The 17,007-nt window shown below is 38.2% G+C and overlaps 1 pseudogene; it reads left to right on the top strand.

The window, feature by feature from the left end:
• LOC146928917 (uncharacterized) lies at window positions 1-848 on the top strand (annotated as a pseudogene).
• Window positions 849-17,007: the final 16,159 nt, after the last annotated feature.

Raw genomic sequence — 17,007 nt, forward strand, 5'->3', positions numbered from 1 at the left:
TTTAGGTTATTTTGTCTTGCATTTAGACATGGCCAAAGTCATAGTCATGGTGTTAGCCTTACTCCAAGTGAGTTCTTTGGTAGTTTTTGCTATTGAGGTCAGTACTCGCCACCACCATCATCCTCATCACCCACCTACCTCAACCCCTGCTCCTGTTCAACCACCATCTTCTTATGACTTTCATTCTCTTCGTCTAGATCATCACAAGAAACATCTTCCCCATCACCCATCTACCCCAAGAAAGGCCCCTGTTCAGCCACCGTCTCCACCCCCCATTCCATCAAATAGTTTAGATAATCCACAAATTGAACGCCACAAACCTCATCCTGGCCACCCACCAACCCATATGCTCCTGTTCAACCACCATCTTCTTGTGGTATTCATTCTCTTCGTCTAGATCATCACAAAAAACATCCTCCTCATCACCCATCTACCCCAAGAAAAGCCCCTATTCAGCCACCGTTTCCGTCCCCCATTCCATCAAATAGTCTAGATAATCTACAAATTGAACGCCACATACCTCATCCTCACCACCCGCCAACCCCAACCCATGCTCCTGTTCAACCACCATCTTTCTATGGTATTCATTCTCTTCGTCTAGATCATCACAAAAAACATCCTCCCCATCACCCATCTACCCCAAGAAAGGCCCCTGTTCAGCCACCGTCTCCATCCCCCATTCCATCTAATAGTCTAGATCAACCACACATTGACCGCCACATACCTCATCTTCATCACCCACCAACCCCAACCCCTGCTCCTGTTCAACCACCATCTTCCTCCTTTTCTTAGTAGATACTTTGTTGTGTTTTAAATAATGAGTGATATTAATAAATTAATGATTCTTGTAATATAAAAATTTAAATAATATTATGCTTTTTGGTTTTACTATTATTTTGTTGCCATTAATAGCCTTGTTATTTTTTGTTTTGATTTATTTAAAGTTCTATTTCATTGATATTAAGTTTATGTGTGTGGTATTTAACATTCCCTCTCAAGTCTACAATTACTTTTTCAAATATATGTTTGATCTTATAGAAATGTTTAATTTCAGTTATTATAATTATACTACTCCTTACACGTTTTTAAAAAATAATTCCTCCTTACAATCCATTAAATGTAGTAAAAATTAGAGATTTCAATACAAAAACTTTTTCTGACATTAGTTTTCACTAAAAAAATATTTTTAAATATAATACATAGAAAAAGTCATTAAATAATACAGATTATTCACTTTTTTTTATAAGCCAAGAGAAAAGTGACATAAAAGAGAATAGTGCCTAACTAACTTGGTATGCTACTTTAATCTATTGCCAATTGCTCATATATATTATTAAAAAATGAAAGAATTACATAAAAACTGGGGGACATAAAACTTGACCCAGTCAGCAACCCAAACAGGCAAAACATAAAAAATAAAAAATCTACAAAGTGGATCCAACCTGAAATGATTCTAACAAACGATGAATATCAAGCGGGTCTAAAGTTTGATGAATGAAAGGAACAAAGCCACTGATAGATGCCTGAAAGTGGAGTGGATTCGACCGCCAACACGGTAATTAGCGAATCCACGCGCACTAACCATTAACTGCGATGATCAACAACAATTTAATCAACCTTTTCTGGCCGACAACAAGCGATTATAGAAACGATTATTAACTTGAAAATAACTTCAATTCAAAATAAGTCACATAAAATTTAAATTATAATAATTAAATATTTGTAATAACCATTATTGAATTAAGTTATTTTATTATAAACTTATCTTTTGCAACAAAAAAACAAATATATTCACAGAGAATAAAGATTGCATCTTGGCAAACAAAGTTTTGTTGGAACAAAATGTGTTTAACAATGAACCTTAAAGAGTTTTGATGATAACAAGGTATTAAACATTGTAAATTGGAATAGCTAATATTTGTTCAAGTGTACAGGACCATAATTAAAAGGTTACATCATTTATTGGTTCTGAATGAGCAAATAAAGAGCAAAAGGAATCAACAAGATTGAAGCTTAGTGCTCTTGAAGGCAACTCGCTCCTGAAGAAAAAAAGCGCTCCTGAAGAAAAGCCGCTCCTGAAGTTAGTATAGTGCTTCTGAAGAATAGTGCTCCTGAAGACAAGAGGTCCAGAAGCCACATTATCAGAAGCTGCGTTATCAGAAGCTGCGTTATCAAAAGCTGCGTTATCAGAAGTTGTATCATCAGAAGCTGCCTCATCAGAAGTCATTTCACCAGAAGCTGAAGATCAACTGGATTTGCAAAAGATTGAAAGATTGAAGAATCAACACTGCAAAAGCTGTCTATTGGATTCGAAAACATAGCAGAAAATTAGTGGAACATTGCAACGGTCATTTCAAAGGTGTTTGAAGGCATGTGCTTGCAATTTGGACGAAAGCGTTGACATTGTATTATTGTACGAACTGTACAACCACCTTCTCCACTACTCTGTTTTGTGTCCACACTACAAGACAAGAAAACAGCTCCAGAATACGGCTTCGCCTGCATAGATGTTCCCTTGGATAAGGAATGGATTTCAAATTGGTTCTTCATAGGACAACAACCAAATCAGGCAAAAGATCATTGGTGAAAGATCAAGCTTCAACAACGACTCTTTGATGTGCTGGCAATTTCACAACGTCTCTTTCACACCTCTATATAAAGGAATGAAGACTTAGAGAATTGGAAATGTAAGAACGTTAATGCTAGAACGCTGAACGAAAGACTCACAACAAGTGCCAAACCTCTGCTGAAATTATTCTGTATTCACTTAGAATTTATGTGTCTCAAAGTTTCATTTTAGAAATTTCTAAGTCATTGAGTCTGTATCTGATTTGTATTGTGAGCACCTCTGATTGTATATCAAGTGTTCAATCTTAAACAATTTTCTGTGTAATTTTGTTTAGTTAGAAGTCTCTTGCAGTTGTGCTTGAGCAGGGAAGTCTCTTGATTGTGTTCTTGAGCAAAGGAAGTCTCTTGCTTGTGTGCTTGAGCAAAGGAAGTCTCTTGCTTGTGTGCTTGAGCAATTGTAATCAGATATTACTCTTAGTGAAATCTCCTTGGAAGTGCAAGGGGGACTGGACTACTTCCGGATTGTGGAAGGAACCAGTATAATTGCTTTGTGTCGTTCTTCTTCTCTCTCTCTGTTTTATTCCGCTGCATTTAGATTCTGATTACCACTTCAGAAGCTGTCTCACTTAGCTTCTGATCAAGTGTGTTCAGTTTTAGGAGAAACGAAGAATTTTTCAAAACACAATTCAACCCCCCCTTCTTGTGTTTTTCTCACCTTCAATTGGTATCTAGAGCCTTGGTCTGTTGTGTATCACTTAACCGTGTAACAGTCAAAGATCTGAGAAAAACATGTCTGGTCCTATTCCAACTCCTAATCCTGATGGAACTAGCTATAATAATGTCTCACATGATTATATGGCTCAGGGACAAAAGGAAAGGTAGAGAAAATAGAGAAACACTCTAATATTCTCAAAGAAAGTTGTTATTACTTGAATGCTTGAATGCTTGATGATTTGAATATGCCTAACACTTGGTGGTGAGCCTTATTTATACTACTCTAGAAAGGCTCTCCATATCAAACTAGAAATATCTAGAAACATTGATTACAAAGAAAAGTCTAGAAACATGGATACCCTAGTTCATATGACTAGAAGGATCAAGAAACATCAAGATTTTCCTATTGCTTAATTCTATTTTTTTAGTAGAGTATCCAGTAGCTTCCTTATTATTCTTTAGTATTCTAGAGACTTCTATATTATTCTTTAGTGTTCTAGAGACTTCCACGTTATTCTCTAGAATTCTAGAGTCTTCCATATTATTCTTCATCATTATAGTGATAGTAAGAGATCCAGCGTTGGAAAAGTTCCAAAGTTCAATGGAGATGCTGAAGAATTTTCTTGGTAGAAAACCAACTTCTATAGTTATATCATGAGCCTAGATGAAGAACTATGGGATATTCTAGAAGATGGTGTTGGTGACCTTGTCCTTGATGAAGAAGAAGCTGCTTTGGATAGAAAGAAACATACTCCAGAACTGAAGAAACTCTACAAGAAGCATCATATTATCAGAGGAGCCCTTGTCACTGCCATACCCAAAGCAGAGTACATGAAGATGAGTGACAAATCCACTGCTAAAACTATGTTTGCTTCTCTCTGTTCAAACTACGAAGGCAGCAAGAAGGTCAAAGAAGCTAAAGCTCTCATGCTTGTACATCAGTACGAGTTATTCAAGATGAAGGATGATGAAACTATTGAGGAGATGTACTCAAGGTTTCAAACCTTAGTCTCTGGGCTACAAATTCTAAAGAAGAGCTATGTTGCTTCTGACCATGTGAGCAAGATACTCAGAAGCTTGCCTGCAAGATGGAGACCAAAGGTGACAGCCATTGAAGAAGCTAAAGATTTAAACACTTTAAGTGTCGAAGATCTTGTTAGTTCTCTCAAAGTTCATGAGTTAAGTCTTAATGAACATGAGTCTACTAAGAAGAGTAAATCAATAGCTCTTCCATCCAAAGGCAAGTCATCAAAAGCTCTCAAAGTGGTTGAATTTGAAGAGGAAGAACAATCAAGTTCAGATTCTGAACCAGATGCTGCTGAAATGGCCATGCTCTCAAACAGACTTCAATATCTGGCCAAGAAGAACAGAAAGTTTCTAACCAAGAGGAGTAACTCCAGAAGCTCAAGGAAAGAAGATCAGAAGGGATGCTTCAACTGTAAGAAGCTGGACATTTCATTGCTGAATGCCCTGATCTTCAAAAAGAAAAGACAAAGAGGAAGCAGATCAAGCAGAGTTTAATGGCAACCTGGGATGATTTGGGAAGTGAATCTGGGTCTGATAAAGAGGAAGCTGATGAAGATGCAAAGATAGCTGTTGGGTTGGTAGCAACAGCAACTTCAGAAGCTGGATCAGATTCAGACTCGGAAGATGAAAATGAGGTATATTCCAAAATTCCCAGAAATGAACTTGTTGAGTCACTTAAAGAACTTCTTACACATTTTGAAGTAAGAACCAATGAGTTGAAGGATTTTAAAAGAAAAATATGTTGAGTTAATGAAACAACAAAAATCAACTCTATTGGATCTGAAAGCTTCTGAAGAAGGACTTAGGGGCTTTGACTTCATTTGTAAAACATACGAAGACAAGCTTAGGTTCTTATGTCAGAAGCTACAAGAAAAGTGTAATGAGAAACCTTTAAGCAACCATGAAATTGCTCTTGAAGATTTTATCATATCTGGCATTGACAGAAGCAGAGTGGCTTCTATGATTTATAGCATTTACAGAAACAATGGCAAAGGGATTGGTTTTTCAGGAGGGAAACCAAATGAAATCAGTCTCAAAGCATGTTGTGAATGCATCAAGGAAGGTCTGAAAACAGTTTTTGTACCTGAAGGTGCTGAGTTGGAAACTGTTGTTCAATCAGAACCTGAAGCTTCTAGTTCTAAGGATAAGATTACTTCAAAGCCAAAGAACTCTAAGCCAAACGCAATGATCAAATCTGATTCCAAGACTTCAAAGATCAGGATCCTGAAAAGATCAGAACCTGTACCTCAGAGTCTGGTAAAACCAAAATCTGAGGTTCTGAAGTCTAAGTTTCAGAAGAAGACAGTTATTGCTTCTGAAGTACCAAAACCAAAGGTAATGGTTAATCAGAAGCAACCCAACTCACAGCACAAGGTACAAGAAGTGAAGAGTAAAGCCTTAAGTACTAACCTTTCAGGACCCATAGGACAATGGGTACCTAAATCTGAAAATGTCAATGATGCAGGTATGTCTAAGAGCAGCACCAAAGCAAAGATCATGGTACCTAGACAGCGGTTGCTCAAGACACATGACAGGAGAGAAGTCCAGCTTCCTCAGCTTAACAATGAAAGAAGGAGGAAGTGTGAAATTTGGAGGCAACCAATCTGGCAAGATCATAGGTACAGGAACTATTGGTAATTCCTCTACCTCGATTAATAATGTATGGTTGGTAGATGGTCTTGAACATAACCTTTTGAGCATTAGTTAATTTTGTGATAATGGTTATGATGTGCTTTTTGAGAAAACCAATTGTACAGTAATCAACAAGGAAGACAAATCCATTGTGTTCAAGGGAAAAAGAGTTGATAACGTCTATAAAATCAATTTTTCTGAACTGGCTGATCAGAAGGTGATTTGCCTTCTATCAGTGAATGATAAGAAATGGATGTGGCACAGAAGGTTGGGACATGCTAACTGGAGGTTAATCTCTAAGCTTAGTAAGTTACAACTTGTCAAAGGGCTACCAGACATTGACTATCATTCAGATGCACTCTGTGGTGCATGTCAGAGAGGGAAAATTGTGAAATCTTCTTTTAAAACCAAAGACATTGTTTCAACCTCAAGACCCTTAGAACTACTCCATATTGATTTATTTGGACCAGTGAGTACTGCATCCTTATATGGAAGTAAATATGGATTAGTCATTGTTGATGATTACAGCAGATGGACTTGGGTGAAATTCCTGAAAAGTAAAGATAATGCATATGATGTATTCAGTAACTTCTGCACACAAATTCAAACTGAAAAAGAGTCAAAGATTTTGAAAATCAGAAGTGATCATGGTGGAGAATTTGAAAATGAGCCATTTGAAGCTTTTTGTGAAAAACATGGAATCATCCATGAATTCTCTTCTCCTAGAACTCCACAACAAAATGGGGTTGTAGAGAGAAAGAATAGAACTTTACAAGAAATGGCCAGAACCATGATCCATGAAAACAATTTGGCTAAACATTTTTGGGCAGAAGCAGTGAATACAACATGTTATGTTCAAAATAGGATCTATATTAGACCTATTTTGGAGAAAACAGCATATGAACTCTTTAAAGGAAGAAAACCCAATATCTCCTACTTTCATCAATTTGGATGTACATGTTACATTCTAAATAACAAGCTCTACCTAAAGAAATTTGATGCCAAGGCCCAAAGAGGAATCTTCTTAGGTTACTCTGAAAGGTCAAAGGCATACAAAGTGTATAATTCAGAGACACTCTGTGTTGAAGAATCTATGCACGTTCAATTTGATGACAAAGAGCTTGAAGATAAAACTTCAAAGCAAGGTGAAAGTGTTGCAAAGATACAGGTTCCTGAAGCTACTCCAGAACCTGATCAGATAGCTGAATTTGAAGAAAGTCCAGAAGCTGAACACACATCAGAAGCGCAAGATGAAACTACTTCTGATGAAGCACAAGATGGCTCACATCAAGAAGATCCTCCCATAAACACTTTCAAGCACAAGTCTTCACATCCTGAGGAGCTAATCATTGGAAACAAAGATAGTCCAAGAAGAACAAGATCATACTTCAGACAAGAAGAGTCAATGATTGGACTGATCTCAATGATTGAACCTACAACAGTTGATGAAGCACTTTCAGATGATGGATGGATCTTAGCTATGCAAGAAGAGTTGAATCAATTTCAAAGAAATGATGTGTGGGATCTGGTACCCAAACCTCAGCACAAGAACATTATTGGAACAAAATGGGTATTCAGAAACAAGCTGAATGAGCAAGGAGAAGTAACAAGAAACAAAGCCAGACTTGTTGCACAAGGGTATAGTCAACAAGAAGGCATTGATTACACTGAAACATTTGCTCCAGTTGCAAGATTGGAATCAATCAGGTTACTTCTTTCCTATGCAGTTAATCATGGCATAATATTATATCAAATGGATGTCAAGAGTGCATTTCTTAATGGTGTCATAGAAGAAGAAGTGTATGTCAAGCAACCTCCTGGATTTGAGGATATCAAATATCCTGACCATGTTTTTAAACTGAAGAAATCACTATATGGCTTGAAACAAGCTCCCAGAGCTTGGTATGATAGACTAAGTAATTTCTTAATCAAAAATGATTTTAAAAGAGGACAGGTTGATACAACACTCTTCAGAAGGACCCTTGGGAAAGATATTCTTGTTGTGAAAATATATGTTGATGATATAATATTTGGTTCTACTAATGCATCTCTTTGCAAGGAATTTTCTAAGTTAATGCAGGATGAATTTGAAATGAGCATGATGGGAGAGTTGAAGTTCTTCCTGGGCATTCAAATTAATCAATGCAAAGATGGAGTCTATGTTCATCAATCAAAGTATACAAAGGAGCTTCTGAAGAAGTTCAAGCTTGAGGATTGTAAAGTGATGAACACTACAATGCATCCTACGTGCACCTTAAGCAAAGAAGATGAAGGAGCTAAAGCTGTACAGAGGTATGATTGGTTCTTTGTTATACCTCACTGCATCTAGGCCAGATATTTTATTCAGTGTATGCTTATGTGCAAGATTCCAATCAGATCATAGAGAATCTCATATGACTGCTGTCAAGAGAATCTTCAGGTATTTGAAAGGAACAACTAATCTTGGACTCCTTTATAGGAAATCCTTATGCTGATTATGCTGCTTCAGGTATTGGATTCTGTGATGCTGATTATGCTGGTGATAGGATTGAAAGAAAGTCAACCAGTGGCAATTGTCAATTTCTGGGTGATAATCTTATATCCTGGGCTAGCAAAAGACAAACAACTATTGCTATGTCTACAGCAGAAGCAGAATACATTTCAGCTGCAAGTTGTTGTACACAACTACTTTGGATGAAACATCAGTTGGAAGACTATCAGATAACTGCTAACAGTATTCCCATTTATTGTGATAATACTGCTGCTATTTGTTTGTCTAAAAATCCAATTTTGCATTCAAGAGCTAAGCATATTGAAATCAAACATCATTTTATCAGAGACTATGTTCAAAAAGGAATTTTAGATCTACAATTCATTGATACTGAGAATCAATGGGCTGATATATTTACTAAGCCTTTAACTGTTGAAAGATTTGATTTTATAAAGAAAAATTTGAACATGCACTTTGTGTCTGATTAAATGTTTGCTTGCTCCTGAATAGGATTTTAGGTTCTGAAGTTAGTTCAGAAGCAGTAGTCCATCAGAAGCTCTTTATTGAGGTTCTGAGGAAAACTCGCTTCTGATGATGACGTCAGCATCTGAAGTCCAGAAGCTGGATTTTATGCTTCTGAATAGTAGAGTTAGTGGAAACGTTGGGAGTTACTTTTTGTGGTAACTTCTGGCCCACTAACTTGGTAGTTACTCTGAGAACTTCTGACGTGGCCTGTATGTATTGGTGTATAACTAAAAAGGGCAATGATGATTTAATAGCTTTGAAAGTACTTTTCACGCGCCCCTAATTTTGTCATTAATGTTATGTTTGTTTGTCTCTTTTGAATTGCAATCGTTTTTACTGTTAACACTTTGTCAATTCACACACTACTCACTCACAGCAAACACATTTGCTCTCAAACCTCTTGCGAAGTAAGCGCAAAAACCCTAGAACCCTAAATATTCTTCAAATCTTCATCAAATGGCATCATCAAGCTCGCAACAGGAAGTTTCAGAATCTTCTGCACGAATGATCCCTGAATATGACTACAGAGGAAGAAGCATGAAATTGGAAGAATGGGATTTAGAGGTTCAGATATAAAATCCAGTGGATTTTGAATCACTAGCGTTTCATAAGTGTTGGATCAGAAGCTACTATGAAGAGCAAGGACTGCTTAAATACTTCAAGATGTTGAATGGACCAACATATGAAGCTTTGGTTAGGCACTTCTGGGTAAGAGCGAAAGTTTATGACAAAAAAGCATCTCTAGCCGAAGAGAGTCAGATGGTTTTGATGTATCCAGAACTAGAGGGGAAGACAAGAGAAGAAATGGGACTTGAGCCATTTATTGAAGATGAAATCAGGTCAAGCATCTGTGGCATTCCAGTGAGAATTACACAATGGCAGATAGAAGCTATTCTTAAAGTTGAAGCTTCTGGATATTACTCTGGAATTGATCTTTCAAGTGCTGCTGAAGAACGCATTTGGAAAGAGAAAGCTAATTTGGTTATATACAATTCCAAGAAGGAAAGGAAATATGTTGAATTGGGCATGGTAACTAAGATGCTTCTGAAGATTCAGAATGAAAACTTACTACCATGTGGTGGATGTGAAAAACCCAATTTGGCACAAAAAGTCTTTCTTCAGCACTTCATCAAGAAGGAAAAGGTGAACGTGCCAAAATACATGTTCAAGTACTTGATAGAGTGTCTGAAACAAAGTCAACTGCTAGGTAAACCCTGGGTTCCTTATGGAAGGCTCTTATCAGAGATACTCTATCAAGGAGGTGTCTTGGACAGTCTAAGTAGGGCTCAAGCCTACACTGATAAGATGATTGATGCTAAGACTGGGAAGTTCATCAATGCTAATACACTCCTACATATGAAGCTAATAAGTGAGGTCACCAAACTTCAAACTGATTTGAATGAATCCCATGTCAGGTCTGATCTTATGAGGGATTTTCCACCTATCTGTAAGAAGGATCCTCTTGATGTTCAGATGTTCTACATCAAGGAGCACTTTGAGGCAACCAACGAAAGAATCAGATTGGAAGATGTACCAGAGGAAATGTATGGTGGTGCTCTGCCACGAGCCAGAGGCAGAAAGTCAAAAAGGAAGATGACTGCAGAACAATACCTAGAGGTTGAAAAATCTGCGAAGAAGACTAAAGTCACTTCTGATAAGCTTAACATTGGTGGTTCTGGAATGCCATCAATTGAAAAAGCTATTGAAGACTTGGACTCAAGTTTGATGCTGGATATTGGTACTACTCTTGATCAACCTGCAATACCAAAGAAGAAAAGGAAGCAAGCAGTAAGGAGGACCAAGGATTTTCCTCTTATTACCAAGAATGTTGAAGTTGCTACTAATGTGTCAGAAGCTATTGGAAAAGCTATGGAGATTGCTTCTGAACTTCAAGAGAGGGTAATGATAGAAGCATCACAACTTCTTAAAATTATTGGCACTGCTGAAGATGATCAAATAAAGTCAGCTGATTGTTCAGAACCTTCTACAACAGGTAATATCTTCACACACTCAGAACCAGTAGTACATGAGATATCCAATGACTCTCCTTCACCCTCTTCAAAATCCTCATCATCATCTTCTGATTCTGATGATGATAAACCCATAAGTCTTCTGTTTCGTAAGCCAGTAAAAAGCCATTCAACATCAACCAAGACCAACAAAAAGCCCTCTCTGTCAAGCACTTATAAGCCAGTTGGTCATATAATCAATCAGAAGATAGAAGAAATGACTGAGCAGAGAGACAGAGTCATTGATACTATCCTCCGCCATCACCCTCAACCTCTTAACATTCAACCCCTCAACATGATTGTACCAGAAAATGTTGAGTCAACCTCAGAGAAAGCCTCTGAGACAACCCCAGAAGCATCCGCTTCTGATAAAGTTGTTTCAGAAGACCCCCCACAACAACAACCAGAACTAGAAAAAGCCTTTTCACCCCCTCAAACAGAACCTACAACTTCATCACCCCCAATTGTTCCTGAACCATCTGTTCCTGAACAAGTCACTCCTCAAAAGACCGTTCCTGAACATATTGTTCCTGAACAACCAGTTACTAAACCCATTCCTGAACCTGCATCTGAAACTGCTGCTCCTGAACACATTGTTCCTGAGCCAACCCCTGCTTCCATAACTCCTTCACCAGTACAAGTCATCAAGATCACCCACCATACTGGTGTATGTGACATGGACACAGACTCTGAGGATGATCATGCCTCTGATATGGTAGTTGACCCCACTCCTGACCAACCATCAACTAGCCAATCCTTAACTACAAATGACCAATCATCATCAAACCTACCCATCGTACACTTAGCCCCTCCAAAACCCTCTAAACAACCTTCACCTCCCACCATTTTCCTGGATTCTCAAGTGTGCTACAAGATGTGTGGGAAGATATTGCTTCTGAAGTTCTCAGACTGATAGCAGGAAGAAATGACTTGGGTCATCAAGTTAACTATCAGAAGCAATGGAGAAGGATCAAGGAAAGGGTCATCAACCTGATTTCAGCACTGCATGATTCCTGCATTGAGGCTCAAGAGCAAGCCAAGCAGAAGCTGGAAGATTGGTTGAATGGAATGGAAGAGAATACTGGAGATGTAGAAATTCTTGGTACTTGGGTGAAGAACCCACTCAGTATCAGAGGCAAAGAACCTGGTGAATTCCTGCCTAAGGATTTGCATCTGATTATCCCTTCTGAGATCCTAGCGAAGAATGATGCACCTAACCTGGCTCTAGCTCAGGAAAACAAGGAGCTCAAAGAAGAAAATGAAAGGCTTGAAACAGAGCTACTAGAGCAGAAGCTGAAGATATCAAAATTGGAAGCTGATATGCAAGAAGCCAAGATCAGAGAAGACAACTACAAAAAAGAGATGGACAAGAAGTATGCTGATGTGCAAGAGCTTCTGAAGAAGATTTTAGAGAAAAAAGCCAAACCCATAGTTGCACACTTTTAGCTTATTTTTGTCTCTTTAGGCTTTTAATATTCTATGATCATCTCTGCTTCTGATTCAGTTCTTTTCGCTTCTGATATTATATGCTTCTGAATTCAGTTCTTTTAATATCATTAACTGTTTATATCATATGTGTTGTTATTTGCTCTGATAATAATGCTTGCTATGCCCTGTTTATTTAATTTTTGAAGATGGTTAATATGCTTTAAAATAATTTGAATTATGCTCTGAACCTTTAATCTTACGTTTTTCTCATCTCTTATTGGTTCTGAATTAAAAGGTTACATCATTAAAAGGTTACATCATTTATTGGTTCTGAATGAGCAAATAAAGAGCAAAAGGAATCAACAAGATTGAAGCTTAGTGCTCCTGAAGGCAACTCGCTCCTGAAGAAAAAAAGCGCTCCTGAAGAAAAGCTGCTCCTGAAGTTAGTATAGTGCTTCTGAAGAATAGTGCTCCTGAAGACAAGAGGTCCAGAAGCCACATTATCAGAAGCTGCGTTATCAGAAGCTGTATCATCAGAAGTTGCCTCATCAGAAGTCATTTCACCAGAAGCTGAAGATCAACTGGATTTGCAAAAGATTCAAAGATTGAAGAATCAACACTGCAAAAGTTGTCTATTGGATTCGAAAACATAGCAGAAAATTAGTGGAACATTGCAACGGTCATTTCAAAGGTGTTTGAAGGCATGTGCTTGCAATTTGGACGAAAGCGTTGACATTGTACTATTGTACGAACTATACAACCACCTTCTCCACTACTCTGTTTTGTGTCCACACTACAAGACAAGAAAACAGCTCCAGAATACGGCTTCGCCTGCATAGATGTTCCCTTGGATAAGGAATGGATTTCAAATTGGTTCTTCATAGGACAACAACCAAATCAGGCAAAAGATCATTGGTGAAAGATCAAGCTTCAACAACGACTCTTTGATGTGCTGGCAATTTCACAACTTCTCTTTCACACCTCTATATAAAGGAGTGAAGACTTAGAGAATTGGAAATGCAAGAACGTTAATGCTAGAATGCTGAACGAAAGACTCACAACAAGTGCCAAACCTCTGTTGAAATTGTTCTGCATTCACTTAGAATTTCTGTGTCTCAAAGTTTCATTTTAGAAATTCCTAAGTCATTGAGTCTGTATCTGATTTGTATTGTGAGTACCTCTGATTGTATATCGAGTGTTCAATCTTAAACAATTTTCTGTGTAATTTTGTTTAGTTAGAAGTCTCTTGCAGTTGTGCTTGAGCAGGGAAGTCTCTTGATTGTGTTCTTGAGCAAAGGAAGTCACTTTCTTGTGTGCTTGAGCAAAGGAAGTCTCTTGCTTGTGTGCTTGAGCAATTGTAATCAGATATTACTCTTAGTGAAATCTCCTTGGAAGTGCAAGGGGGACTGGACTACTTCCGGATTGTTGAAGGAACCAGTATAATTGCTTTGTGTCGTTCTTCTTCTCTCTCTCTGTTTTATTCCGCTGCATTTAGATTCTGATTACCACTTCAGAAGCTGTCTCACTTAACTTCTGATCAAGTGTGTTCAGTTTTAGGAGAAACGAAGAATTTTTCAAAACACAATTCAACCCCCCCTTCTTGTGTTTTTCTCACCTTCAAGTTTTACCTTAAGGACGAAATTTGTATCTCTATAACCATGAGCTCAATCTATTCTACTCGTACCCAATAGAAATACTTTAGATATTCTTCATAAGGTCTTGCTCCTTTTGTCCGGTAAACTAAGAGAACGGACATGCATTAGGTGGAAATTCAGACATCCCAACTAGGTTGGCACCTACGAGAGACCCCCACCCTATACCTCCACACTCATAAATAATATTAATAAAAGTAGAAAAGTATATAGAAGGGGGGGACCAAATTGAAACATTCGAACGAGCATAGGAAAGCTTAAAAAGATTAGTATCTAAGGGTAGCAAATACTCGGAAAACCATAACGTCCTAAAAAAAAACACTAATAATAGAGGGCATAGCATGGAATCAAACTTATCCTGAAAAGAATTACTCGTATTGGAAATTTGTCGGCATAGCCATTAACTTCTAGATAGACGTAGGATGATACAAGTTGTAGGCCTAAGTGATTGCAATTGTTCCATCCGTTCTGAAGGTTGATAGGGATGATAACAAGATTCTAGAATGTCAATAAAGCACTACATGAGCCACTCTCTAACAATAAACTCCACCAACCATGTCGACCTGTACTCCATAGCCCAAATGTACCCATTTATTTCAGAATAGAAAATAGATAGGCTGCCCAATTTCTAAGCAAATCAACCCAAAAAAAGTGCCCAAATGATCTGAAAAAAGTCACTTACAAGAAGTATGTGTGGTAATGACCGAGCCTTATGAATTAATCTTGACCCAAGGCACCGTAGGGGGTTTCCCAATTAACCGTGATAGTATTCTTGTAGCTCCTATGATGGAGAGACATCGAGAAAGAATCCAGAAAGAAAGAATCAGATGGTAAACAATTTTCCATCGATTTATTGGCACTCAGAGTCAGATGTAAGTCCCAGTGATATTCCAATTGTTAGTGAGTATCTGGATGTTTTTCCGGTTGATATCACGAGTTTACCCCCAGAAAGAGAAATTGAGTTTTCCATTGATTTGATTCCGGGAGCGGGACCATTGTCTGTAACACCTTACAAAAAGTCACCCTTGGAACTCAAGGAATTGAAGTCTCAATTGGAAGAACTCATTCAGAAACATTTTATCAGGCCCAGTGTGTCACCTTGGGGCGCACCGGTGTTGTTGGTTAAGAAGAAGGATGGTAGCATGAGGTTGTGTGTTGACTACCGCCAGCTGAATAAAGTAACTATCAAGAACAAGTATCCTCTACTGAGAATTGATGATCTACTGGATCAACTCAAAGGAGCATCAGTGTTCTCAAAAATTGATCTCAGATCGGGATACCATCAGATTCGTATCAAATCTTCAGATGTGTCCAAAACAGCTTTCAGAAGGCGTTACGACACTATGAATTTTTGGTTATGCCTTTCAGTTTAACTAATGCCCCGGCAGTCTTCATGGATTATACGCACCGGATCTTTCAGCCGTATCTAGATCAATTTGTTATTATCTTCATTGATGACATTTTGATTTATTCCAAGAACCCGCAGGAACATGCTCAGCATTTGAGGACAGTGTTGGATATCCTTCGGGAGAAGCAGTTATATGCAAAATTCAGTAAGTGTGAGTTTTGGTTAACAGAAGTTAAATTTCTGGGTCATGTTATTTCTCAAAGAGGTGTAGCGGTTGACCAATCGAAGGTGGAAGTTGTTCAGAATTGGACAAGGCTAAAGAATGTTTTAGAGGTTCGAAGCTTTTTGGGGTTAGCGGGTTATTACCGACGATTTATCATGAAGTTTTCACAGATCGCTTTGCCTTTGACCCGTCTCATGAGGAAAGATGTACCTTTCGTGTGGGATGAAGAATGTGAGAAGGGTTTCAGAACTCTGAAGAAGAAGTTAACCCAAGCCCCGGTTTTAACCATACTAGACCCTGAGAAGAGATATACTGTGTTTTGTGATGCATCGTCTAAGGGTCTTGGTAGTGTACTTATGCAAGGAGACAATGTGATAGCTTATGCTTCAAGACAATTTAAGACACATGAAGAGAATTATCCCACTCATGACTTAGAGTTGGCGGCTATAGTATTTGCATTGAAAGTGTGGAGACATCATTTGTATGGGGCGCAGTTTGATCTATTCAGCGATCACAAGAGTTTGAAATACTTGTTCGATCAGAAGGATCTCAATATGAGACAAAGACGCTGGATGGAATACTTAAAGGATTTTGACTTTGATTTAAAGTATCATCTGGGGAAAGCTAATGTTGTAGCTGATGCATTGAGTCGAAAGGCCTTAGCTCAAGCTAAAGTCATGATGCACACTTGTAAATTGTATGAGAAAATCCGAGATCTTAACCTTAAATCCACAGAAGTTAATGATGGTATATGGCCGCACAGATTAGAAGTTTCTTGTGATCTACGCTCAAGGATTGTACAAGCAGAGAATACAGACGTAGAACTCCAGAGGAGAATGGGTTATCCGGAATTTTCTATGGCTTCGGATGGAGCGATTTTGTTCGAAGGAAGAATATGTGTTCCAAATGACCTGGAGCTTAAAAGACTGATTTTTGAAGAAGCACACAAGAGTAGTTTCTCGATTCGCCCTGGTGCTACTAAGATGTATCAAGATTTAAAGTGGGAGTATTGGTGGCCTGGCATGAAAACGGATATTGCAGAGTTGTTCATCTCGGAGATTGTCAAGCTACACGGTGTTCCAGTGAGTATTGTGTCCGATAGGGACCCAATATTCACTTTCATCATCCACAGACTGATGGTTAGACAGAGAACCATTCAAGTCCTAGAAGATATGTTGTGTGCTTGCATGTTAGAAGATGGTGGGAGTTGGAATAACCATCTACCTTTGATAGAATTTTCCTACAACAATAGTTACCACTCAAGCATAGGTATGGCGCCTTATGAAGCGTTGTATTGAAGGAAGTGTAGAACTCCTTTATGTTGGGCTGAAGTCGGAGACAAGATCATTATTGGCCCAGAGATCATTCAAGAGACAACTCTGAAAATTAAATCGATTCAGGAAAAGATGAGA

The sequence above is a fragment of the Medicago sativa genome, chromosome 4 (assembly GCF_051527215.1).
Source record: "Medicago sativa cultivar Bolivia chromosome 4, Bolivia_mono, whole genome shotgun sequence".
NCBI classification, from domain to species: Eukaryota; Viridiplantae; Streptophyta; class Magnoliopsida; order Fabales; family Fabaceae; genus Medicago; species Medicago sativa.